The sequence below is a fragment of the Mirounga leonina genome, unplaced genomic scaffold, assembly GCF_011800145.1.
Source record: "Mirounga leonina isolate KUSES-001 unplaced genomic scaffold, KU_Mleo_1.0 Mir_173, whole genome shotgun sequence".
Classification (NCBI taxonomy): domain Eukaryota; kingdom Metazoa; phylum Chordata; class Mammalia; order Carnivora; family Phocidae; genus Mirounga; species Mirounga leonina.
The window spans coordinates 2,901,056-2,925,602 of NW_023270447.1; the positions used below are offsets into that span (position 1 = coordinate 2,901,056).

Genomic DNA, 24,547 nt, shown 5'->3' on the forward strand with positions numbered 1-24,547 from the left:
CTCTTTCTAATATTCCTCTCGAGGGACTTTCCCTCCAGGCCTGAAAATCCCCAAATCTGAGCAGGAAATGGGCTGAGAGCAGGGGCAAACACTGGAGCCGGGGGCCTCCCCGGGCGCCGCGCGCTGCAGCACCTGGTGGCGCTGGAGTCAGCGGTTTGCAGCAGCCCCCTTCTTCCCAGGCGGCCCGCCCAGCCTCGGCTCTCTCATTCTGGGGCAGGGTAGAGGCGGGGAGGCCAGCTACCTGGCCCGGAGCGGAGGGACCGTGTCCCGTGGCACAGAGCCGGGACGCTCTGCTCTGTGCCGGGAGACACTCTGGGCACTTGAACTGCGGGTGATGTAAATGCTGGCTGATACCCGAGCGCTCCTTCCTGACCTCTCAAATCTAGGGTGATTGGCACCTGGGCCCTAGATTTCCGTTGATGCTTTTGGAAATGCATTTCCAGAGATGCTGAATCACACTTTGTCTCTCCATGAGAGCGAATCTAAATGAAGCCTAATAGGATGAGCCTATCAATTACAATGCCAGCCTCAGGCTTTCTTTCTTTTTTGAATTCATTATGATTCAATGTTTCAGTCCCTCTAGGAGGCCACCCACCCTCACCCCCTGGGAAATACGGGATATGTGGCCTGGTCCCAAAGGGGCATCTTTTGTCGCTTGCTCCAACCCCAAGCAATAATTTTACATCCTCATGCCCTTGCTCACACTGGTCCTTCTGCTTGGAATGTTCCTCTCCCCCTTTGTCTTTATGGCAAACTCCTCATCCTTCAAACCTGAAATAATACCACATCCTCTGCCAGCAAAGCCTTCTTTGACTCCCCAGGCAGACCAATGGTTCCTATTTCTGTATTCCCACCGGACTTGGCTCTTTCCTTCATGGTGGCCCTGATAAGTTGTTATTCATTCATTCTCCACCTTATTCTGAGAAGTATCTACGGGGGTACTGATCATTTTATTGGGCCCCCACTCTCACTGAGGCTTCCTTCAGCCTGGTCCTTTGCTCACTTACCTCAGAACAACAGTGCCTAACACATCATAGGTACCCAGTTTACTGTGATTGAGTCAAATGAGGCCATTAGAGAACAATGCATTCATTCGACAGATACGCACTATGCGCTCCTGTGTGCTGCGCCCCCCCCCCCCCCGGGGGGGATATGATGATGGACACGCCCACATGTCCCTGCTTTCATGGGCTTGGGAGCAGTCAGAGCTAAGGAGTATGGGCCTGCGATGGGTCCTCAGAGCCTTGAGGAAGGAAAGTAAGAGACAGAGCCCAGTCAGAGGAAGGAGGTTAAGGATTTACTTCCCCTAGGCGTGCTTTGTCAAGTGTCCCTGTACAAAGAAAAACCCCCATACAACAGAATAGTGCTTAGGACTGATAAGGGGTTAGAGGAAGTAATGTGAAGAGATAAACCTCTTGGCTTGTTGAAAGGAAGTCAAATTTTACCTGCTCCCTCCTTTACCACCCAACCCTGCCTCGGGCTCTCTGGAAGGCAGCTGTCCTCCCCAGGGACACGAAGCTTGGGTCTCTGTTCTCCCTCAACTGAAATTCAGGTTTGAACCCTGACTCTGCCACTTAGACATTAATTTCCTTTTCCTACCAAAGTGGTGAGGATTGAATGGACGGCGCGCGCAAGTGTTTCCGTGGGGCCTGAAGGGAGTGAGTCCTGTTATTGTAGTTGCTCTTGTTATTATCATCGTCTGTCCACTCCCAGGGGCCGTAAGCAATGACACAGCAGTGGCACCCTGGACTTGGGAGTCCCAGTGCCAGGCTTCAGTCCCAGCTCTGCCACTGGCTTGGGTGTAACTTTAGACAAAGCCCTGAATTCGTCTGAGCCCTTCTTTCCTCGTTTGTGCAATGACCATGGCAAGCCCTTTCCCCAAGGAACGGTTGTGAGGTCAAATGGGCGACATATGGAGGTCTCTAGGGCAGCCGACAGCACAGAACAAGTGCGTAGTTATGAAAGAACATTTTGGAATCTTGGGCTGTGGGATGCTGGGAAGCTGTCTGCACAGAGCTGCAGAGGGCCGGGCAGGGCCCTGGATCCCCAGGACGCCACAGCAGGACTCCCAGCTGTCTCATGTCCTGAAAAGGAGGGGCTGTGAATCTGCTTGACTCCAGATGTGCTTTACCATCTGACACGGGGAAATCGAGTCTGGAAGAGCTTATGGTGTGCCTGATGGGCTCCCCTGGGCTGCATCTCTCTGTGCTCTTTCCTGCACTGGGCCAATACTCTTGCCGTCTGCCTGGGAGACCTCGGGCAGGCAGGGCGTCGTTGGATCTCAGGCCTAATCCAGCAGGATGTTTCCATGTGCACACAGCTACTTAGCTGTTCACACCAGTGTAGGCCTGCCTGTGCCCAGCCACGGGCAGGGAGTGTTGGAACCACAGAACTAGAAGCATGTCCATCCCATATTGCCCTAAATGAGCAAATGAAGGCCCAGCCAGGCAAAGGCACCTCCTCCAGAGTAATGCATGAATCGGTGCAGTCCAGGGTGGGGGCTTCAGGAGTGAGGCCTGGAGGGAACCAGCTCTGGGTCCCCTGTGCTCTCCCTGGTCAGATTTGCTGCCGTTCTCCACACTGACTTCCGGGGGAGTCATGTCCGGAGCTGGGTCACTGGGGAGGCATAGAGGAATTTGGAACAATCCAAGATTTCGGTCTCGATGATTTCCTAATGTAGCATCATCAAGAGGGCAGCACTCAGCTGACCCTGAAGGAGGGCAGAAGGGAGTACGAGAGGGACCCAGCTTTCCAGAGGGATGAACCAAGGGTGGGAGGACAGAGGCTGAAAAGAGAAATAGAGGTGGATGGCAGGAAGTGGGAGGAAAGCCTCATTTGCTGGGCGTTGACATGTCATTTCCTTGAAATTACTTGACAGGCAACATCCCCTTGAGATCCTTTCCAGGGAGTTGACTTCTATCACAAAGGGCTCCCTTGCTGGTTCTTTCTTCTGTCCCATTCTTCTCCCTCCCCTCCTCCTTCCTCCTTCCTTCCTTCTTTCTTCCCCCCACCTTCTTTCTCTTCTTCTCTCTTTCTCCTTCTCTTCTCTCCTCCCTCCTTCCCTCCTCCTCTCTCTCCTTCTCTCTTTCTTCTATCAAAGTGGCCCCATGACTCTTCGGGAAGTGGACAGGGCAGGGGTGGGGTGGGGGGTGGATAGCAGCAGCCTTGGAAGCTGGGGCCACAGAGGGAACACTGCTTTCCTGCCCGCCCTGCCCCTCACAAGGAGCAATGGGCCCTCTCAGGTTGCTCTCATGAACTCCTCAGAGCTGATCTGTGGAACCTAGGAATAAAGCAATTACCCACAGGGAGTCTGGGCTTCCCAAGTGCCACTCCCTACCCCCCCTAGAGTCACAACCCCTCAGCAGAGGAAACGTCTAGAATGAAATTTTGTTCCAGTCTTCATTGGAAAAAAAGAATCACAAGGAGGATGAGGTGTCTGCTGGTGTCCAAACAGCACACAGGCCCACTTCCTATCTTTGGTCCTGTGTGACTTCAGAGCAAATGAGGCAGAGAATTACCTGGAAACAGGAAGTAAAAACCTACGCTCTCCGTATTCATCTGTTAATGCAATAAGCATGTTCGCTGTTGAGTGCTTGTTGCATGCTGGGTCTTGTGCTCATCCAGGCCAGCTGAATTACATGCCCCCTCCTCCTGGACCGCCAGGGACAGTCCAACATGGGGCAGGGCGAGTAATGATGGGGAAAGGTCCCAGGTGCCCCAAGGGCCCGAGTGGCTTGGCTTCTGGAAGTCACTGCAGGGAGCCAGAAACCTGGAGAGTGAAGAGCCTGAGGGTCGGAAGAGTTCAGGTCCCAGATACCACTGGCTACAGACCCCTTTCTTTGAATCCACATGATTTAAGGGGGTTGCTCGCCTGGGTTCTCTGTCTTGGTTTGCCTGAGGCGGACTCGGAAATCCCAGAGGAGCCTTCCTCCCTGGGGGGCCGGGCTGGGCGGGATGGGACCGCCCTGAAGCAGGGGCGTGCGAGCGGGAGGGAAGGCTTTTCCAGGGTTGCCCTGTGTGAGGGAAGGAGAGGCACGAGTGACTCTCACTCCAGCCTGCAACACTCTTCTCTGCGGCTGCCCCAAACCCCAGGCCAGAGGCCCGGCCCAGCCGTAGGCCCTCCAGCGGGGTGGCAAGGCTCCCTGTTGGCAGGTGCTGTGCACTTTTCCCCAGGGAGGAGGAAGACTCAGAGTAGCCATCACCGGGGGAGCGGTGGAGGGTGGCGAGCAGGAGATTAGTCCTGCAGCCATACCGCTTGGCTTGAAACACGGCTCTGCCTCCTGCTAGCTCCATGGCCCTGTGTAAGCTACTTAACCTTTCTCAGCCTCAGTTTCCTCATCTGCAAAATGGGGGATAATAATGGCATCTTCCTCAGAGGCTTCTATAGAGTTGTTATCATGTGTAAAATGTTTAGAACATTGCCTGGAATGCAGGGGGTGCTCTATAGGGGGGAGAATCCTTAGGCCGAGAGGGCACTGCTTCTGTGGACCGGTTGGCGCTACCCCATGCTCAATTAGAAGAGGACTCCAGAGTGGCTGTGTTAATGCCTCCTCAGCAGTGCCCGGGGCCAGGGAACAAGGGGGTGGGGTAGGGAGGCTCGAGGCCAAGGCTGCTTCCACCTCAGGGAGGCCCCTCTCCTGCTGTGCCCACGTTCCTCTGGACCCTGTGGTGGCCAGAGCCCCGCTCGGAGGCCAGGAGGGTGCAGGGCGCGGGCTTAACCCTGGAGCCTAGAGGGATGGATGGGCCTGTGCAGCTGCCGGGTCCGGAGCTCTCTGAGTTGCTGACAGGAGCAGGAATGCAGTGTTCCTTGGGAGCCTCTTCCCTCTCCTAACCACAATTGGCCCACGTAACCACAACCACCAATGGTCCATTCATTGGAAAGCCTCCTGCTCCTTGTCGGGAGCCCGGCGCAGCTCCCTCCTCCGCCCTCACATTCCTGCTCCCAGCTGAGCTCCTGGCCCTAGAGCAGTCCAGCCATCAGGCCTGGAGGCCCTTACTTTCTCTCCTCCCCTGGACAGGCATCTGCAGCAGAGTCCAGGCAGGGCCAAGGTGTGGCATGAGGGCTCTTTGGGGCTGTTAGGTAATAATTTTCTTCCCAGAATGAAATCCTCTTCCTTGAATTCTAGTGCTGGGCAGGGCCTAAACTCATTGATCCAGTCCTCTGTTCAGTGTAGCAGAAGGAACATAGGATTTGGGGGCAGCTCAAGTCCTACATATATAATTTACCACCAGGGACTTTTGGGCAAGTTGCTAGAACCCCCTGAGCCTCTGTTTGCTCATCTCTTAAATGGGCAGCACTGTGACCTCCCATGATATAGCAATAGGATCCAATTAGACATTTCCTGGAAAATACTCTGTACCCTTGGAATACTCCAGCAGATGTTGGCTATCATTACTAAGGACTTTGGGTCTGAAACCAGAGAAGCCACATTCAGATCCCGGATCTGCTACTCCCCAGCTGGGAGATCAGGGGCAACGTAGAAACCTCTTCGGAGCCTCAGTTTCTCTCCCTGATAAGTAGAAATAATGCTACCTGCCTTAGAGAGTTTGTGAAAAGTCAATAGAGGAAAAAAAGCAGACCCTGGTCGCAGGGGCAGGGTTGCACGAAATGTTAGTTACAATTTTTCATAGGAGTAGTAGTGATGATATGGCCGGAGGAACTTGCCATGGAAAGTAACCCAGGCTCGCAAGTGTCTTCTGTCCCACTCAGCTGCAGCTCCCCATGCTGTAATCACTCAATAAATATTTGCTGATTGATTGAGGATGACTGATCCTGGACTCCGGTGCTGACATCCCTCGAAAAGCTGGAAACTCTAAACCTCCCGGCGCCAGGCCCTGGGCTGCTCTACAGGGGATGGGACCATCTTGCCTGGAGCCCCCCCCCCCCCCCCCGCCTTAAGTCAGATACTTGCTTCCCTGAAATCGCATGAAACACTATTTCATGAAATTATATTTTCACTTACGCAAGAACACTGTCATGCCAAAAGCTATTTTATTGTGAAGAAGCAAAAAACCATAGAAAATATATTTTTAGAACACAACAATAAAAATCATATTCCAGTTCTTCCTTGGGTGTTAAAAATAAGACCATGGACTCTACGCTTGATTTTTTTAAGCCAACTTCAAAGAGGGATCTTCTTAGAGTTGAGTTTTGGGGGGATCCTCAATTGTGGGCTCATGTCATCCTGGATACTGTGTCTTTAGGGAGTTTCCCCCCCTTTCTGCCAGCGGGAGCCAGGACCAGAGAAAAATTAGACAGGTTCTCTGAAATCACTAGCATTTCTTCAGACATTAATTAACTCATTCATTTAATGAACATCTAGGGAGCACCTACCAACTATCTGGGCCCTTGGCACTCAGGCTAAAATCATCAAATAAGACTTGTCCCTACCCTCAAAGAGCTTGTAAACACACTGTTCCTACACAGAGCTTCAGCGGCCCACAGTGTTAGGGGCAGGTGTGGGTGGGAAGAGGGCCAGGAAGGTGTCTAGGAGGAGGAGACCTTTGAGCTGCATTGAGAGCAAAAGTGCACCAGGTGCAGAAATGGGGAAAGGACATTCCAGAGGGAAGAGCATGCACAAAGGTCAAGAAAGGTGAGCAACGGTGCAGTGGGCTTGGGGCAGTATAATTATTCTGGAATGACTGGGGCTAAGGAGGAAGAATGCAGTGGGAGAGAGGCAGACCGGCCTGTAGGTCACATGTGACATTTGACTTTACCTTGAGGAGCCACTGGGGAAGCTGGGGTGGGTGACAGGATCAGATCCATCCATTCAATGCATGTTTTCTGAGCTTAGGGCGCTGTTCTTACTTCTGAGTGGCCCAGGAAGAGGCCCACATTGTACTGTACAGACATCCTCAGGAAATGCAGCCTCTAATCAGGAAGTCAAGGGATTTGGGGGTGTCAGGGATTAATCACATTTATTATCAGCTAAAGGACAGGAGCCCAGGAGCTAAGCAGATAGAGAGCTGAGGCCACTGAAGGAGCCAAGGTCCTAGGGGCAGGCAGGAGAAAGATCAAGGACGCAAGGAAAGGTTTAAAGGGTCAGAAGAAGGGATGTTTCACCTTCAAGGTTAAAGATGTGGCTTTGGCAGAAGGAAAGGGGCTCAGGAGATTAAATGCTGCGGAGAGAGAAGTTCAAGTGACCAGTGGTGGGTCTAGGTGGGGAGGAAAGGAGGAGGGTTTCATTCAACAAGGCAAATGATTACTGAGTGTTACCAGGGGACTGCTGTGGGCTGTGGTTACTGCCTCCAGGAGCTCCTGGTCTCTTTCTGCCCAGCCTGCTGCCCACCCCACCCCTCCCAAGTCCTCTTGTTGAAATCACCTTTCTGAAGTCGTCTGAAATGTCCCCTCCTCAGGGAACCTTCTCATTTGCTGTCAATGGGAATGCTTTCTCCCTCCGCTGGGCCCCATGCTGCTTTGGTCTCTGTCTCTCCCTTTTGTGTGTATATCTCCCATCCTTCCTCCAACTAAATGTGAGAGTCTTAAGGATGGAGACAGCTTTCTAACTTTTGCAGCACCCACATATACTAGGTGCTCAATAGAAGTTTGTTGAATGGATGAATTAATGAACGAACGAACGAACGGACTTCAAGAACACAGGTCATTCTTCAACTGGAAAAGACTACCCCCCTTGCCAGCCCCCTGCCCCCTGTCCTGCCCTCGCCCTCCCCCCCCTTAGCTGAGCTCCTCCCTTCAATGCCCGCTGCTTGTCCCAGGGCTGGCAGCTGGGTCACATGCTTGTCACAGACCCTTCGCACTAGGGTGAGGTCAGGGCTCTGGCAGGATGCCCAGCTGCTGGGTTTGAACTCACTCTGTCAGTGAGCCCAGGTGTGAGCAGAACCTGGTGGGCTCTTGCAGGCTCACCAAATGCCCCTGAGACTTGCTGACCAGGATGCTGGAGCAGCCCTCAGGCCTTCCTCCCTCATGGTCTCTCCTTTCTCTGCTCCAGCCCTCACGTCCCTGGGGGGCCATCCTGTCAGTGGGCACCCTCAGCTACCATGGGCGCCTAGTGTTGCCGTGGCTCCCAGTGCCACCCATCCCCCACCCCCACCTTGCGTGATGACAGGCTTTCCTTGGGTTGGTCCCAGTGTTTGGCTTCAGCCTTGGCTTTCATTATCCACCTGCAGGCCCCACAAAAATTGGATAGCCATCCAATCTATGAATCTTTTTTTTTAAGTTTTATTTATTTCAGTAATCTCTACACCCAACGTGGGGCTCAATCTCATGACCCCGAGATCAAGAGTCGCATGCTCCTTTGACTGAGCCAGCCTTGCGCCCCCACTCCATGAATCTTTATTCAATGCTTATCCTGGCCTGGCTGAAGGTTAGTTGCTGGAATTTCCAAAATAAAAGTCCACTCTCAAGTAGCTCACAGTCCAGCAAGGCTGGAGGGGGAAGGCAAGGAAGCAACCAGCTGCAGTGCCCCGCCCCATCCCTTAGTTAGGGCCAAAGGCGGGAAGCCCAGGTTGCCACGGGAGCGCTAGGAGGAGGGGGTCAGGGAGGCTAATAGAGAGGGGAAGGACACGCCCAAGGGAGGAAGAGAGGGGAGAGGAAGGGAAAGGTGTTCCAGCCAGCGGGAGCAGTGAGTGCAGAGGGGCAGAGGGGAGACTGGTTTGGCGTGGCTGGGTGTGGGCAACATGGGGTTTGATGGTCAGGTGGGCAGGGGCCCACAGGACTGTCACTATGCACCCATGCCCACCTGTGGAAAGGAACCCCTCCTTCAAGAACATTCGACACTCTTCCAAGGATTCCTGTTTCCTCAGCCCTCCTGGTTTCCTCCTTTTTAGCCCCCAGTGGCATTGCATATCCCTCTGAGGGCCCTTTTCACATTCTAGTTTATTTTAGCCTTATATGTGTACCTGCCCTACCTCTTCTCCCCGACTGGGAACTCCTCTAGAGCAGGAACACATCATTTTAATACTCTGCGCAAATATTTAGAGAGGACCTGCTCTGGGCCAGGTTTAGGGTCCTGGGAATGCAGCAGAGACCTCCACAGACAAACTGAATAGAACTACCCAAGTCCCCACCCAGAGCACCTCTGTCCCTTTCTCAGGCTCATCGGTGAGTCATCAGGAGGTTGCTTGATGAGCAAGGAGCGCATCCAAACAAAGGGCAGTCATCTGATGCCACTTGCTGTGTGACTTTTGGCAAACCCTGTGGCCTCTCTGATAGGGATAAAAGTAACTCCTCCCTCAGGGACTTGTCAGGAGCAAGTGCACCAACAAATGTGAAAGAGCTAGGTGAACTTTAAAGCAGACTCCAAAGGCCCGAAGTTTGGGAGTAGAGTACTTTTCCACTGTTCCTGGCCAAAGTGCACCTTCCAAGAGATGCTCTGTGCAGATCAGGCGGTCCTGCCTGGACAAAGCCCACCAGCTCAGCTTGGCTCAGTCCTCTCTGGTTTGCCCCCTCCTTCCTTTTTCCTTTCTTTTCTTTCCTTTTCTTTTCTTTCCTTTTTCTTCTCTTCTCTTTTCTTTCTTTCTTTTTCTTTCTTTCTTTCTTTCTTTCTTTCTTTCTTTCTTTCTTTCTTTTTCTTTCTTTCTTTCTTTCTTTCTTTCTTTCCTTTCTTTCTTCCTTCTCCTTCTTCTTCTTCTTTATTTTTTTTTTTTTGCATTTCTTATCAGCAAGGAGAAGCTTCCAGCTCTGCTAGGAGGCTTCCTCCTGTGTAAGGCTGTGATTCCCAATGCTGCAGAGCATCCTCTCATTCTAGAAGATTTGCTTCTTGGTTTCTTTAACTTCTGGGTTGAATGGTATCCAAGTTTCAACATCAGAAGAATGGGAAGTTCTCAAATATGCTCACATGGTGGAGCCTCTAGAAACCAAAGCCTTTTTTGTGGAACTTAAAAAAAAAAAAAAAGTAGTATGTGCCACCTAAAATCATCCTTAACTGTGTTAAACCAGAGGCCGTGAGATCTTTGGTTCTTCTGGAGACAAGCAGTAGCAGTAGCCACAGGTTTAAGGTTTAAGAAGAATGTCAGAATCTCAAGTCCTAAGTGGAGAACATTCTACACTCAGCCTTCGGATGGGTCTTTATGTTTAGGGGTGGGACTCCTGGTCCAGGGAACAGAATTTGAGAGCTCTGGGTCTCAGAGTCAAGCCAGACCTTAAAAGAAATGGCCCAGTGTCCTAAGGGCTCTGCTGGCCTCCCAGCTACCCTAGCTTTCCGTACTTTCCATTTTCCTTTCCTTTCTTATATGCTGACCCCCATGATGCCCAAGACTATTCTGATCTTCCTTCTCTTCTCGTCTCTTTCTAGAAGGGTAATGGCACGTGGCCATTACTTAAGAATATGTGCCTCAGAGCAAGACTGTCTGGATTCAAATCCAACTTCTATACTCACTGTGTCAGCTGGGACAAGCTCTCTGTGCCTCAGTTGCCCTATTTGTAAAACGGCAATAATAATAATCCTGACCTCAGTGGTACTGATGAGGATTGAATGAGTTAACACGGGGGCCAGCAGGCGCTTTCTGGAAAGGGCCAGCTAGGAAATATTTCTGGTTTGCTGGCCATAGTGTTTGGGTCACAACTATTCAACTCTGCCACTGTATCTCAAGGTCAGCCTTAGACAACACATGCATGATTGGTCAAGTGGGGCAATGAAACTTTATTTATAAAAGTAGACAGAGAGGGGCGCCTGGGTGGCTCAGTCGCTTAACCAACTGAGCCACCCAGGCGCCCAGTGTAGCAATTTTTTAAAAGATTTTTTTATTTGAGAGAGAGAGAGAGAGTGTGTGTGTGTGTGTGTGTGAGCAGGGGGAGGGGCAGAGGGAGAGGGAGAGAGAGAATCCTAAGTAGGCTCCATGCTCAGTGGGGCCCCGCACGGGGCTTGATCTCAGGACCCTGAGATCATGACCTGAGTGGAATTCATGAGTCAGATGCTTAAGTGACTGAGTCACCCAGATGCCCCATGTTAGCAATTATTATTTGTTCATGAATGAATTAAATCTTTGAGTACCTACTCTGTGCCGGGCACTGGTCTAGGTGCTGGGGATACAGCCCTGAGCAACACAGACCAGGTCCCTGAGCTGGTGGAGTCACATTAGGGACTTGGTGGGGGGGCACGGAAGAAATGAGGAAATGAATCAGGGAGAACAGCAGGTGGTGGTCAGGGCTATGGTGAGAATGGAGTAGGGGCAGGGAGAGTGATGTCAGGGTGACCTCCGTGAGAGGTGCACTGAGGGTGGCCTCCCAGAGCGTGTGACATTTTTTTTTAAAGAATTTATTTATTTATTTGACAGGGAGAGACACAGTGAGAGAGGGAACACAAGTAGGGGGAGTGGGAGAGGGAGAAGCAGGCTTCCCGCTGAGCGGGGAGCCCGATTAGGGGCTCGATCCCAGGACCCTGGGATCATGACCTGAGCTGAAGGCAGACGCTTAATGACTGAGCCACCCAGGCGCCCCGAGCGTGTGACATTTAAGCCGAGACCCCTGTGACAAGGAGCCCGCTGCGTGGCCACTGGGAGAAGAGAATCCCAGGCTGGGGACACAATAGGTCTGGCTCCCGCTTCTGCCCTGTAGCCCAGTTCTGAGCCGGCAGCAGGGTCTGCGGGACTAAGAGGACCAGGAGGAGGGAAAGGAGGAGAAAGGGCAGGACAGAAAGGAAACTCTGGGTGCCTTCTGATCTACAGCTCCGCTGCTGCAATGGCTATGGAGGCACGTGTCTCCTCACCCTCTTGGTCCTCAGCCCCTCTCCCTAGGATATATCCCTTTGCTCAGCATCCCACCCATCTGCCCAGCTCCTCTCTCCCCTTCTCTCCTCCTGCCGCCTGACTCAGAGCCCTCCCTCCGGTGCCCAGGCCCGGCACCCACTTCTGCTCTTCACATCTGCCCCTGGGGTCCCAGGCCTGCCGCAGCCAGCTCCCCACTCCCTGCAGCCGGACGTGCTCCCTTCCTGCCATCTGGCAGGTGAGCTGGAGGGAGAGTCGGATTCCCCTTCCTTCTGTGCATGGGAAGCTGGGCCTCCAGGCACAGGGAATGGGGAGAGCTTCCCTGGAACCACTCCCAGAGGCAGACCTTGGAACTGGAAGAAAACTTGGGAGTCCTGCCCTCCAGTGCGCGGTTCCCTAACGTTTTGTTGGTTGAGAAAATGTCTGTGTACCTATGGATCCTGGACTCTGTTCCACGTCCCCTGTCTTCCTTTCCTTCACACCCAAATTTGCAGCTTCTCTCTCTCTCTCTTTTTAAAAACCTCTTTATTGAGGTATAATTGATATAGAAAAGAACAGTACATATTTAATGCATACAAGGTGATGAGTTTGGATGTATGGGTATGCCTGTGAAACCATCACCACAATTAGGGTAGAGGACATACCCACCACTTCCAAAAGTTGCTTTGCGTCCCTTTGTGTTTTGTTTTGCTTTGTTTTATTTTTGTGGCAAGAACACTTACCATGAGATCTACCCTCTTAATAAAACTTTAAGGGCACCACATAGCATCGTTCACTGGGGACGCCGTGGCCTTCTCTTACTAAATGTTATGGCTCACACAGAATTCCACGGCATGGCCGAGCCCAGGAACAAGGCGATGTGACATCACTCTTCTGGAGACAACACATTCTAAACTCCAACAACTTTTGGAGTTGGAGCCAGCCTGCCCCAGTGACAACTATCGTAGGCTGGCTCTTGCCCTCCTCTATGTCAGAGGGATGGGTTTCCTGACCTGGTCCCAGTTCCAGGTTACACCCTTCTGGGGGCCTGGAGCCTTCTGTCCCCTCCTTCAGGGCTCACTTCCTTAAGAAGCCTCGCCAGACATCGTCCCCGACTCTGATGCCCTCAGTTCTAGCATCTCCCTCAGAGGGCGTGCCTCAGAACAAGCCCTGGCCAGTGTGCCCCCCTCACCCCGACAGGCCTGGGAGGGCCAGAAGGGTGCCTCCTCTCTCTTGCATGGCCTTCACTACCTCCCCAGCTGGCCGGAAGACGGTTTCTAGAACTGCCTGACTCACCCACAACTGGTGTTGTCAGGCTGGCTGTCATGTGGCACGGTGGGTCCCGAGCGGGTAGAAGGGCAGCACGGGTTGGGGTGGGTGGGTGTACTCCCAGCCCATTCGGGGGCTTCCCTCCCCACTCCGTGTTGTCCTGTGTTGCTGTCTTGGTGCCCAGGAGGCCAGCTGGGGAAGGGAAAGTCTGACCCCTCTTCCTGTCAACAATGACTTTCTGCCCAGAGCTGACCCCTCTGGGGTGAGTCACCGGGAAGGGCAATCAGCCTCTGCCAATGGAAAGGAAGTATCAGTGTGTGAGCTTTCCTTCCGCAGCCCAAGACTGCCAGGGGCCTGTGGCTAGATGACGGCCTTCCATGGGAGAGAAGGGCTCACAACACCCTGCTGGGGCCCCCCAAAATGGGGGTGGTCTCTAGTCCATCTGGTGTCCTTAAACATGGCTTTGGCCATGTCAAGCTCGTTTACAATCTTTGGAGGCTCTTCACTTCCTCTAGAATAAAATCCAAATACCTTAGGTTGGCCCCAACCTCCCTTTTTGACCTCGTTGCCCTTCATTTCCCTCATGCCCTTGGCTCCAATCAGGGTGGCCTCCTCCACTCCTGAATGTGAGAGCACCCACAGCCACCTCCACTCTTTTGCTTTTGGCATGCCCCTTGGGGGCTCCAATGTCTTTTCCTTTCCAAATGTGCCCATACTTTAAACCCCATTTGCACTCTCACATCATCCATCCTTTCAAAAAATATTTGTTGAGTGCCTTTATGTGTCAAGCCCTGGGCCAAGGGCTGAGGTTTCTACCACCAACAAGCTAGACAAGGTAAGCATTCAGGTTTGTGGAGGGTACAGAGACATACACAGGCATTTGCAATGTAGCAAGGGGGGCTCAGGGTGCTAGGGAAACACCCGGGAGGAGCACCTGGCCCCACCTCGAGAAGATCACGGAGGACTTGCTGGAGGAGGTGACACTGCTGGTTTCTTAAGGAGTAAGGAGGAGTCAGGTAGGCAAGGGAACCAGGGAAAGAAGGGGGCAGCAAGGATGTTGGGACCAGCAGAAGAGGAAAGTAGGAAGGCCCGAGGCAAGCGATGGTACATTCTAGGAACTGAATGTTGGTCATAAAGTCTGGAGTCTAGGGTGCAAGGGGCATGGTGGGAGAAGAGGCTGAGAGCTTCCCAGTGGCTCTGTACTGTTTGGACTTCATCCTCAGAGCCATGAGAAGCCGGTGCAAGGGCTATTATTATTACAGCAGAGGCTCACACTGAGCAGACTTGCACCTTAGAGGGTCCAGAATTACTACAGCGAAGGCTGCAGATTGGAGGAGGGAAGGGAGCTGAGGCACAGAGGGAGTGTCCAGAGCTCCTCCCAGCTAACAGGACTTGATGATTGCCTAGCTGGGGGTGGCGGGGAGAGCAGTCAGCATGGCTGCCAGGTTTCTGATGAAGCAGTGGGGAATTTGGCTGCGAGGAGCAGTCTGTGGGTAAGAGGATGATGAGTGCAATCTTGAATGTGTTCAGGTTGGGCTCTCCGAAGGGCAGTCAAGGGCAAGCAGGTGCCCCCCCCCCCGCCCCCCGGCCGGGGGTGGACAAAGCTAGATCTCTGGACAGAGAGAGGTCCGTGTGGAGGGATTGACTTGGAGGCCCTGGGTGTATATGGTCATTGAACTGGGAGACGATGAGATGCCCCCCTTCCATGAAGCCTGCCCTCGCCCTCCAGCTTACTGTACCCAGCCCTAGTCCTCCCTTGACATCGTACATGCTGCCTTGTAGGATTAGTTGTCCTCTAAGTATGTCCCATCTTCCTGATCAGAGAGTTCTCAGAGGTCAGCCAATTAGGAGACCCTTGCAAAGTCCTCATAGCAGGGGTGAGAGCCTGACCCAGAGAGAGAGGGGACAGATACAAGAAATATTTTAAAAGGGGTTTTAGTGAGGCTCATGATTGGCTGGGTGTGTGGGGTGAGGGAGAAAGAGGAGTCCTAACTAATCCCAGTTCACTGGCCTGGGGGTTAGTTTAGAGGACAGGAGGAGGGACAGGCTTCAGGAGGAGGAAAACAGGTTCCGTTTTGGACCCATTGATTTTGTAGTGATGCCTGAGGAAGGAACCTTTAGCTGGAGAAGTCCAGAAGGTCACAGGACCCTGGAGTCTGAGGCTAGGAGGAGTCTGGAGTTATACATGAAGCAGCCTCATCCACCACCCCTCTCCCTGTGCCAGCCACATCGGCCTTCTTTACAAGCTCATTTCTCACCTCAGGGCCTTTGCACTTGCTTTTTCCTCAGCCCCAAACACTCTTTCCTTCCACATTCACATGGCTTGTGCATACAGATAAGTCGGATCCCTCTGGAGTAGCCCCTTACCCCATCACTTGCTCTCTGCTTATTCTGCTTCAGTTTTCACCACAGCATGGATCACTCTCCAACCTTCTGTTGTGACTCGTTTATGTGTTTTTCTGTCTCTACACCTGGAACTTAACTTCTTTGAGGGCATGGGTTTGGTCTGTCTGCCTCACCTCGAAGGCACCTGAGGGGTGTTCAGTGCAGGCAGCTGGTAAACACAGGTGACAGAATAGCTCAGCGGGGAGGGGACCACTGTGCCAGCAGCAGTGGCCGAAGGGTGTGGAGTGGACACGGAGTGGGAGAAGGGTTGGGGCAGAGGCTGACACCTCAGGCAGGGGAGAGGAGCCCCAGGTAGTGTGTGCAGGGCCAAGATGCCCAGGGAGTGCAGAGTCCCAGCAGGAGGAGGGGACCCAGAGAGCTCTAGGCTAGCAAAGCCCCTGGGAGCAGGCTAGTGGAGTGCGGGGGCTGGACCCCGGACACAGTGAGGAATGAGCTGGGAGTCTGGAAGAGAAGAAGAGCTGCTAGACACTGTTCCAGCTCCCCAGTGGAACCTGGGGGTGGGGACGGAGGTACGGGGGCGTCAGTGGTGATGAATGATGATCATAGCCTCCGGCCGGCTCTCCTGGCCCCACTTTGGCAGTGAACTCCCCATGCAGAGTAATCTCAAAAGTGTAAATCAGATCATGTCACTCCCCTGCTCAAAAACATTACTTAGAACAAAACCCAAACTCCCTAATGTGATAAACAAGGCCCTCTGGGCCCTGGTCCTGCCTTCTCCTCTGACCTCATCCCCCCCCACGCTGGCCCTGCTCACTCCACTCCAGCCACACGGGCTCCAGGCTGGTCCTTGGGCCAAGACCCTCCCTGCCTCTGGGCATTGGCACTGCTGTTCCCCCTGCCTGGAATGCTCTCCCCAGATTGTCACCTGGCCCTCTCCCGCCTTGCAGTCAGGTGTCTGTCCAAATGTCACTTCTTCCGAGAGGCTTTTCTTGAGCATCCTAAGAGGGAGCTATCCCATCTTCTGCTGCCTTATCCTGCTTTATTTGTCTGCATGGCCGAACATTGTATCTAGTATACATTAAATATGTAGTTATTTGTCAGTTTCTTACTCACCTTCCCTACTGAAGTGTAAGGTCCAGGAGGACACGGATTTTTATCTGTTTTCTTCACTGCTACACCTTTTTTTTTTTTTTTTAAGATTGTACTTATTTATTTGAGAGAAAGAGTGAAAGAGCACAAGCAGGAGGAGTGGCAAAGAGAGAAGGAGAGGCAGGCTCCTACTGAGCAAGGAGCAGGACCCTGGGATCATGATCTGAGCTGAAGCCAGACACTTAACCAACGGAGCCACCGAAGCGCACCTCACTGCTACATCCTTAGCACATAGAAGAGTGCCTAGCACATAGTAGGCATAGATAAATACTGTGTGGGGTGGATGTCTGAATAAATGACTAACTGAATATCTCAAGCAAATTTGCAAAGAGTCCTTATATGCGGGGGCTCTTCAGCGCAGCTTTGCAGAGGTCATAGTCTCCTTGTACAGAGAAACAAGCCCAGGCTCAGAGCAGTTGAGTGGCTTTCCCAGATGGAGCCAGAGCCCAGGGAGGTGAGCGCAGCAGGTGAGCACAGACCAGACCCTCGGCTCTTCTCACGGGGCCCTGTGGACCTTCTATGGAGAGAACTAGCCTAGCTTCCCTTGCTTTCTCCTGGTTTAGGTGGGCCGATGAGAGGAAGACTGTGAGGGGAATAAAAAAGGGCCAGGGAGAAGTGCTGGGAGGGGAGGAGAAGGAACCCAGGAGGAGCCAGGAAGGGCAGGGAATGCCTGGGAGGGGTTGGGGTGTGGGAACCATGGGAACCATGGAACCGGGCTGGGTCCCAAGCCCTGAGGGACACCTTGGATCCCCGAAGCCCAAGTCTACCTCCAGGGGATAAGCAGGGATTTGCCTCAGGAAGGGATGTCCCTGCTACTGAAGTGCTGACCTGGGAGCACTTTCTTCCCTCCACCCCTCCCCTCAGAGCTGCTGGGAATTCCCCACTTCCTGGTAGGAACCATAGAACCCTGGGGGGAATTTCCTCAGGCCCGGAATGTGGGACACCTTCCAGCTTTTATTAGAACTTCTTCACGCTCTGCATAACAACTTCTCCTGGCTCCCTGCAGATAAATTTGGAGAGGGTGGGTTGAAAGGAAAGGACAGAGTCTCCTGGGGACCTCTGTACCTGCTCGAGGAGCAACCCTTTCCCCTCACATCTCCCCACACTTAAGGAATGGGTCCCCTCCATCCGGCTGTCCTCTCCTTAAGGTGACTCAATGGCAAAGGCGCACCTCTAAAACCAAGATGGGGCCCAATCCCAGCTGGGGGAGGAGGCTTCTGCTGGTGCATCTCAGTGCTCCAGTCCATTTTTCCAGTGAGTCACTCTGGCCAGCTCCCCATAGTTCCTGACCCTGCCTCTGCTTGCTGGAAGCTTCCCTTCCCTGTGTCCGGGGCCACATGCAGGAGAGAGTGGCTATAGGGTGGGCTGGGGGTGGCGTCAGTCAGCCAGGCTCAGGGGCCCCCGGGACAAGCTGTGACCCACTGGTGCCTGGGTCTAGACAGCAGTCACGTGAATTGTGAGCACTCGTCTGGTCTGAGACACCTCCCAGGCCAACTGTTTACTCACAGGTCCCCAGAGCACTTGCTGCTTCTGAGCAAGTCTTTCTCTCAATTCATTGCAGCAAATGTTGACCCTGCCAGACCTCATGCAAGGCATTGGAGGGAAGAGGAATGAAAGAATGAAGAAGACACAGCCTTCAGAGAGCCTGAGGTTCATACTAACAGAACAGATCACCTAGGGGGCTTTTATGACACACCAGGCTCTGGGCGGGGGTGTGGGGACACAGATGAATAAAACATCTTTCGGAACTCAAGCAACGTAGGTTCTGCCTGGGGAGACAGGTGTACGGGGTAACTCCACTACATATAATGGTCTCTTGCCCATCTCAGCGTGCGCCCCAAGGCTCTGTCATTGCCTTTCAGCTAGCCAGCACCCCCACCAGGACATGAGCACCTTGAACGCAGGGGCTGGTGTTCTCTCTTCGTATCCTCAGAGTCTCACACAACGAAACATATTTGCAAGGTAAGTTACACAAAGGACTTCTAAACAGCTGATTGTATCACAAGACTGAAAATAGATGCTAAATAGAGATCTTGGCAATTTCCTGCCATTGTTGTAGAGGAGGGAGTTAATTCTGAATGTGAGGATCAGATAAGGTGTGATCAGCTAAGCCCTATAGGATGGAGGAGGAGAATGAATGGGAAGAAGGAGGTACCAGCTGAGGCAACAGCAGGTACAAAGCCCCAGAGTCAGGAAGAAATATGGCCTATTACAGCAAATGTAAACTAGCCTAGAGGGACTGGTACACGGTGCATGGAGGGAGGAGCAGAAGATGTGGAGGCAAGGTCATGGGGCAAGGTCAAGAGGAATCATGAAGACCATGGTAAGGAGTTTGATCTTTGGTCTGTGGACACAGAGATCCTCTGGGAAATATTAAGAACAGGAGTCATGGAGACTAAGCAGTGTTTTGGGAAGATTATACTGATGACTGTGAAGGGTCTATGTGGTGAAAGCATTGCTAGGAGTGTCTTCTCTTTGGCCTTGGCCTCTTGAAGAGGGGGAGAAGCTGGGGAAAGTCGGGATGGGGGATGTGCAGAGAAATCACTTGGGAAGCCAATGTAATGTTGGGAGATGGATGACAATGATATGAATCAGAACAGGGGTACTGGCAATAGAAGAGGCAGAATGAGTGACCAATTCGATATAGAAAGTCAGACTGAATTTTCTAGCCAGAGTGTCCAAAAGAACACAGAGAAGGCATAGGCTCTTGGGGTTGGGGGAGGAAGATGAGGCATGCTAGTCTGGGTTGTTACCAGTACTGGCCCCTTGGGCTCCTTAAGTAACATTGAGAAGAGAAGGACTCTTAGAAGATTCTCTTAGTCCTGCTGCCCTATTGCCAACAGGCTGGATGCCTTCAGCCTAGGAGGACACGGAGGAATCCATTTTGTTCAAAGCTCACACAAAATCTCCCAGTCCCCTCCTAGTTTTAGCCACCACCACGTCCCCTCTTCCCACCCACCACCATAGCAACCCACGTGGTCTGACAAACAGGGATGCGTTGCCAAGAAGCAAGATTTGTGGAGGACCCAAGAAGCAAGATGTGTGCTGTCACTGTGGATGATGTCAGCTTCCATGATGTGACCCAGCCCATACCCTAGTCTCTTAGTAGCTTGGCTTCTCTATCTGACAACCTTCTATCCCACTGTGTCATGGCCACCCACTTCCATAACTACTCCCCAGACTTAGTCACTACCCAGAACTCCCCCACCTCTGAAATTACTAACTCTGACATCCTTCTATCCTCTCCTCATATTCACTCAATCATTAGCCTGCACCTGTCTTCTGTGTCCATCCGAAGCACCTGTCCACGGCCCCCCCTTCCTCCCTGTCCTTCCTCTTTCTTCACCCTCATCTCTCATGGCTTAGATTGTGTGACTCAGAATTTCATTCATCCTTCCCTTGTATGTAAATTCCCCTTGGTTGCACCACCTGGCAAAAACCCAACTGTAGGTCAATGAGCTCTGTTTTTCCTCTGAACTGTACCTATGTCGGGGGTGATTTCTGCTTAGGAAGACCACACCAACAAGCTGACTGGATCCACATCACTGGTGGTCACCAAGCCCAACCAGGTCCTTAGCACTGCCTGCTGTGTTTTCCCTGGTCAACACCTATTCAACTCCTTATACAACCACCTTTTAAAACCTTATCCCCCTTCAACCCTTCTACATGTTTACCTCAATCTTCATTCTCAGTGGATGATATCACCTCTTCCTTCAAAGACAAAATAGGAACCTCGAGGCAGGAAATCTTTCGACATCGGGCCATCCGTTCTAGCAACCCGCCTGTACGTTCCACGTGCCTCCTGGTGTAATGGAAGGTGTACATCCTTCTATTTAATCTTGCCTCTTATTTTCTGGATCTCAACTCTTCCTTTCTGCCATCTCAGGGATCCTGCCTCTCCTCCTCTTCTCCCTCATCTTCAGCTTCTCCCTCTCTACTCATGTCTTCCCATCAACATTTAAACAAGTTCAGGTCTCCAATATCAAAATTAAGCTTTTAGCCCTGGTGCATTTGATTTTTCTGTTCTGAGTCATTTCTACCACTCTTAGCTCTGTAACATTCTCCTTTTTTCCCTTCTTTTTTTCCCACTACCCAAACCCTCAATGTTGGAGTTCATCAGACCCTGTCCTAGGCCTTGTCTCCTCTACGTATTGACCCTAAGCACCTCTACATTGCCAGTGCTTCGAGTGCTTGTCTATGCAGGCAATTGTCAAGCATATATCTCTGCCTAGACCTCTCTCCTGAGCCTCAGATCCATGCATACAATGGCCTGTAGGGTTATCAGGTTTAGCAAGTAAAAACATAGGATGCCCAGTTAAATTTGAATTTCAACTAAACAATGAAAAAATGTTTTAGCATGAGTTTGCCCCTTGTAATATTTAGGAAAGATTTATCCTAAAAATTTGTGTTTTTTTTTTCTGAAATTCAGATTTATTCCTTATTTTATCTGGCAAGCCTGCATGACTTGACATCTTTATCGAGGCCCCACATTAACCTCCACTCCACATATCCACAATTGAACTTCCCATGGGACAAACTCGACCATACACTGCATCATATAAGTGAAAAAAAGCAAAGTTGTCCCTGGCTCCATTGCTCTTCTTTAGATCCTGAATCCTCCTAAATGTCCCTAAAATCTGACCACTCCTCTCCAGTGACAGCCATCACCCTGAAGAGGCCACCATCATCTTCTACCCACCACAATGTCCTCTCTTGTCCCTAATATGTGATTGCCACATAGCAACCCAAAATATCTTATTGAAATGCACATTTTTATCATGGTTCCCACTGGTTTAACTTCTAAAGTTTGAAATCCTTACCACCACCGCCTCTTAGGCCCTGCATGTCTCGGCCTTTGCCCACCTCTCCCTCCTCTTTATGGGTCACTTACTCTACCATCTACAGCCACTCTGAGGTTCTTTCAGCAGTCTTGAGCCCACTCTTGACTCGGGCCTTCCCACATGCTGTTACCTCTGCCTGGAACAATCTTTTCTCTCTCTTTTCCTCTTACCCATTAATAATCCCTTAAGTCTCAGCCCCTGTCCTTCACTCCCTGTACTCAATCTTGTGTTTCTCTTTTGGAACACTTCGCACTCTCTCCTCAGCTGTTCATGCCTGGTCCTTCATTAGACTGTGAGTTCCCTGAGAGCAGGATCCTGTCTGTCTTCTACTCCCTAACACGGTCCCTAGCCCAGAGAAGGAGCTCAGTTAATATTTCAGGGGTGAACGAGAGAGCAACCTGTCTTCCCATTCAGCCTGGGAGGTCTCCTCTTATCTTCCTATGAGCTCTCAGCACAGAGCACTCCCCAGGACTGAAATGTTTCCAGGTGGACTTAGAGTTTACCCACCACTACATTTCCCAGTGGGACATCTCAGTCCTCCAGGTCCAACTTCAGTAACCCAGACCCAGCCAGAGTTGTCTCAATCCTGCATGTCAATAGGGGAAAGCAGAAGGCAGGGTGGCCAGAGACGAGGAAGAGCAGGTAGCCTCCTGCAGAATGATGGCAGGCCTGATGCTGGTAAACTGAGGCCAAGACCCAGCCATGAGGGCAGCCTTATCTCCAGGCCCGGCTCCTGAAGTGTGACCTCCAGCATGGTGACCCAAGTGTCATGGAAGCCCCTCAACAGTGGATGTGTTGAGCCTGGGGATTGCAGAGGGCTTCCAATTACACCTGTCCAGCAGGCTTTTGCAATTGAGGGCCTGGAATTGAAGGAGCAATCAAGGCTGTAGAGTCACCAATGAGCAAATGACCATCGAAGCTGCATGAGTGGTGAGAATGCCCCAGGGAGACCATGGGGGTGTCCAAGGAGATGAGATCGATGACAGAATTTGGGAGACGCCTGGCTTAAGGGATTCAAGGAAGAAGAGTAAACTATAGAAGAAATAGAAAAAGAGGAACTAGAGCTGTAGAAAGAGAATCATGAAGGTGGACGGGCTGGGAGCCCAGGAGATAAGATTTAAAGAAGCAAAGATTGAGCAATAGTCAACTGCCCTAGAGAGGGTGAGGTCTGAGAAGTGGAAGCTGGGGTTGGAAAATGGGACGTCGGTGGTGACCTTTGAAGAGAAAAAATTTGCTTCTCTCTCTGGTTCCAGCCCCTTCTACCTTCACTCGGAATGCTTTCCCCTCCATGTCCCTTTCTATAAGTGAGGGAACCATTTAGGATTTGGGGAGTAGTCAGGAAGAGGGAGAAAGTCAACCCCAGGCAAGCAAGCTCACGGCTTCTGTGTCTGGTCTCCAGAGCCTGTGACTGCTGAGGAAGGTGGTGGGATGGCCGCCACCTTTCGGAGGCTAATGGTCTAGGAGAGCTTCTAGAGCTGCTGCTCAGCTTTGCCCCTGCTCAGGCCAGGGGACTTCCTGGACGGCCCCCTTTTCTTGATCAGGCTCCTATAGGCTGCATCCTTCTCTGTTTCTCCTTGCCAGCACCCACTCTTTGGCCTGGAGTTTGCCTTTCACCTCCCCTTCTCAGAGTCCCAGAACCTGCCTGCAGAGAGGGCCACAGTCTCCCCAGGTTTCCACTTTGTTCTATCCCCCAAGACAAGCCTACAACATCTTCCTCTACTTACATCTACTTCAGGGAAACAAGCAGCAAAACAAGCAACCAATCAATCCAACCCGGGGTTGGGAGTTAGGAAGTTTGGCAACCGACCAAAGCTCTTTCAGCTGTGTGTGGTTCCTGGCTTCTCCTCCCGATCCCTCCCGGGAGCCTCCATGGGCCTTGACCTCATGGCTTTGTTCCTGAGGGTAAGGCCTCCTTCTCCTCTCCACCCCAACTCAGATATGCTTCCCAGCCTTCTGCCCTTTGCTTCAGGGGGTACTCTAGCCCTCGGAGCCCTCAGGCCTGAGGGACCCCCATTCTACAGAACCTCAGGCTCATTCAGGAGTATCCCAATGGGAGGCATTCTCTCTTAGAAGAACACAGGGCAGATTACTCTTTCATACTAATATCTTATAATTAACACTTTTATCATGACACTGCTAAGAAACTTCCAGTGTGGTTCCCTGTTGCCTGGGATCTGAGTGGGAAATCCTTCACTGATGCTTCACTCCATCAGGGCAGTCTCTGGGGGGGACAAAGTACCTCCCTTTGGGAGGAGAGCAGTGAGAGAGAGTCCACTAATTTCTCTGCCCCAGAGGCCCCACTGAACCTGGGCATGTCCCCTCCCCAACACTGCCCCACCATGGGCCTCCAACACACGAGGAATGGGTTTTTGGACAGGTAGGACAAAAGGTGTGCTGGAGTAAGGAATGAGCTGCCTGGGCTCCTGTGTGGCCAACTCCGGATGGCTTCTGCTCCAGCTTAACCCATTTTCTTAGGCCTCTGAACACTCTGGACCAGAAAGGGCCAATAGACTTACTTCTGCTTTCCAGCTTTAACCAATCAGCGATGGCAACATTGAGAATGACTATGCATTCAGAGACTGTGGGAAAGAGTATGGCCATCAATTCACAATGTCTTCCGTGGACAAGGGATGGAAGAGAGGTGTCACGTATGCCGTGTATTTGCCAAAACTGATCTCTGCTCTTTCAGCCTCCCATCCTTAACTCAAGCAATTCCTCCTTCCTGGGAGCCCCCCACTTCTCTCCCTGTCCAAATGCTTTTAAGACCAAGATTCTTCAGGGGCGCCTGGGTGGCTCAGTTGGTTAAGTGTCTGCCTTTGGCTCAGGTCATGATCCTGGGGTCCTAGGATCAAGCCCTGGGTTGGGCTCCCTGCTCAGCAGGGAGTCTGCTTCTCCCTCTCCCTCAGCCCCTCCCCCTGCTTGTGCTCTCTCTCTCTCTCACTCACTCTCTCTCAAATAAATAAATAAATAAAATCTTTTTTTTTTTTTAAGGACCCAGATTCTTCAAGAAGCCTTTTTCTCATCTGCACTGATTAAAGATAATGACTGTTGAGGGACATTTGGTTTGTTTTTAGTTTCTAGAGGGGACGAATAGAGCTGCTGTAAGCAATAAATACATAAGTAAATAAATAAAACCCCCCAAAAGGTAATGACTCTTCTGCTCATTTGACATTAAACCCAGGCTGCCTTGTCAGGGGAAGTTCATTCTGGAGGGTTTATGTGTTCTCTCCCTTAGGAGACTGGGAGCTTCTGGGGGGCAAGGTTCACTGGTACCACTTGGTCTCTTGCTGAGGAGCAAG

At 51.9% G+C, this 24,547-nt stretch overlaps 1 long non-coding RNA gene across 1 annotated transcript; it reads left to right on the forward strand.

The window, feature by feature from the left end:
• The first annotated feature begins 18,114 nt into the window (after positions 1-18,114).
• LOC118020159 lies at positions 18,115-24,336 on the forward strand. The gene is made up of 3 exons (XR_004681824.1): positions 18,115-18,369; positions 23,778-23,889; positions 24,240-24,336. It is a non-coding gene; the product is annotated as an uncharacterized LOC118020159 (long non-coding RNA).
• Positions 24,337-24,547: the final 211 nt, after the last annotated feature.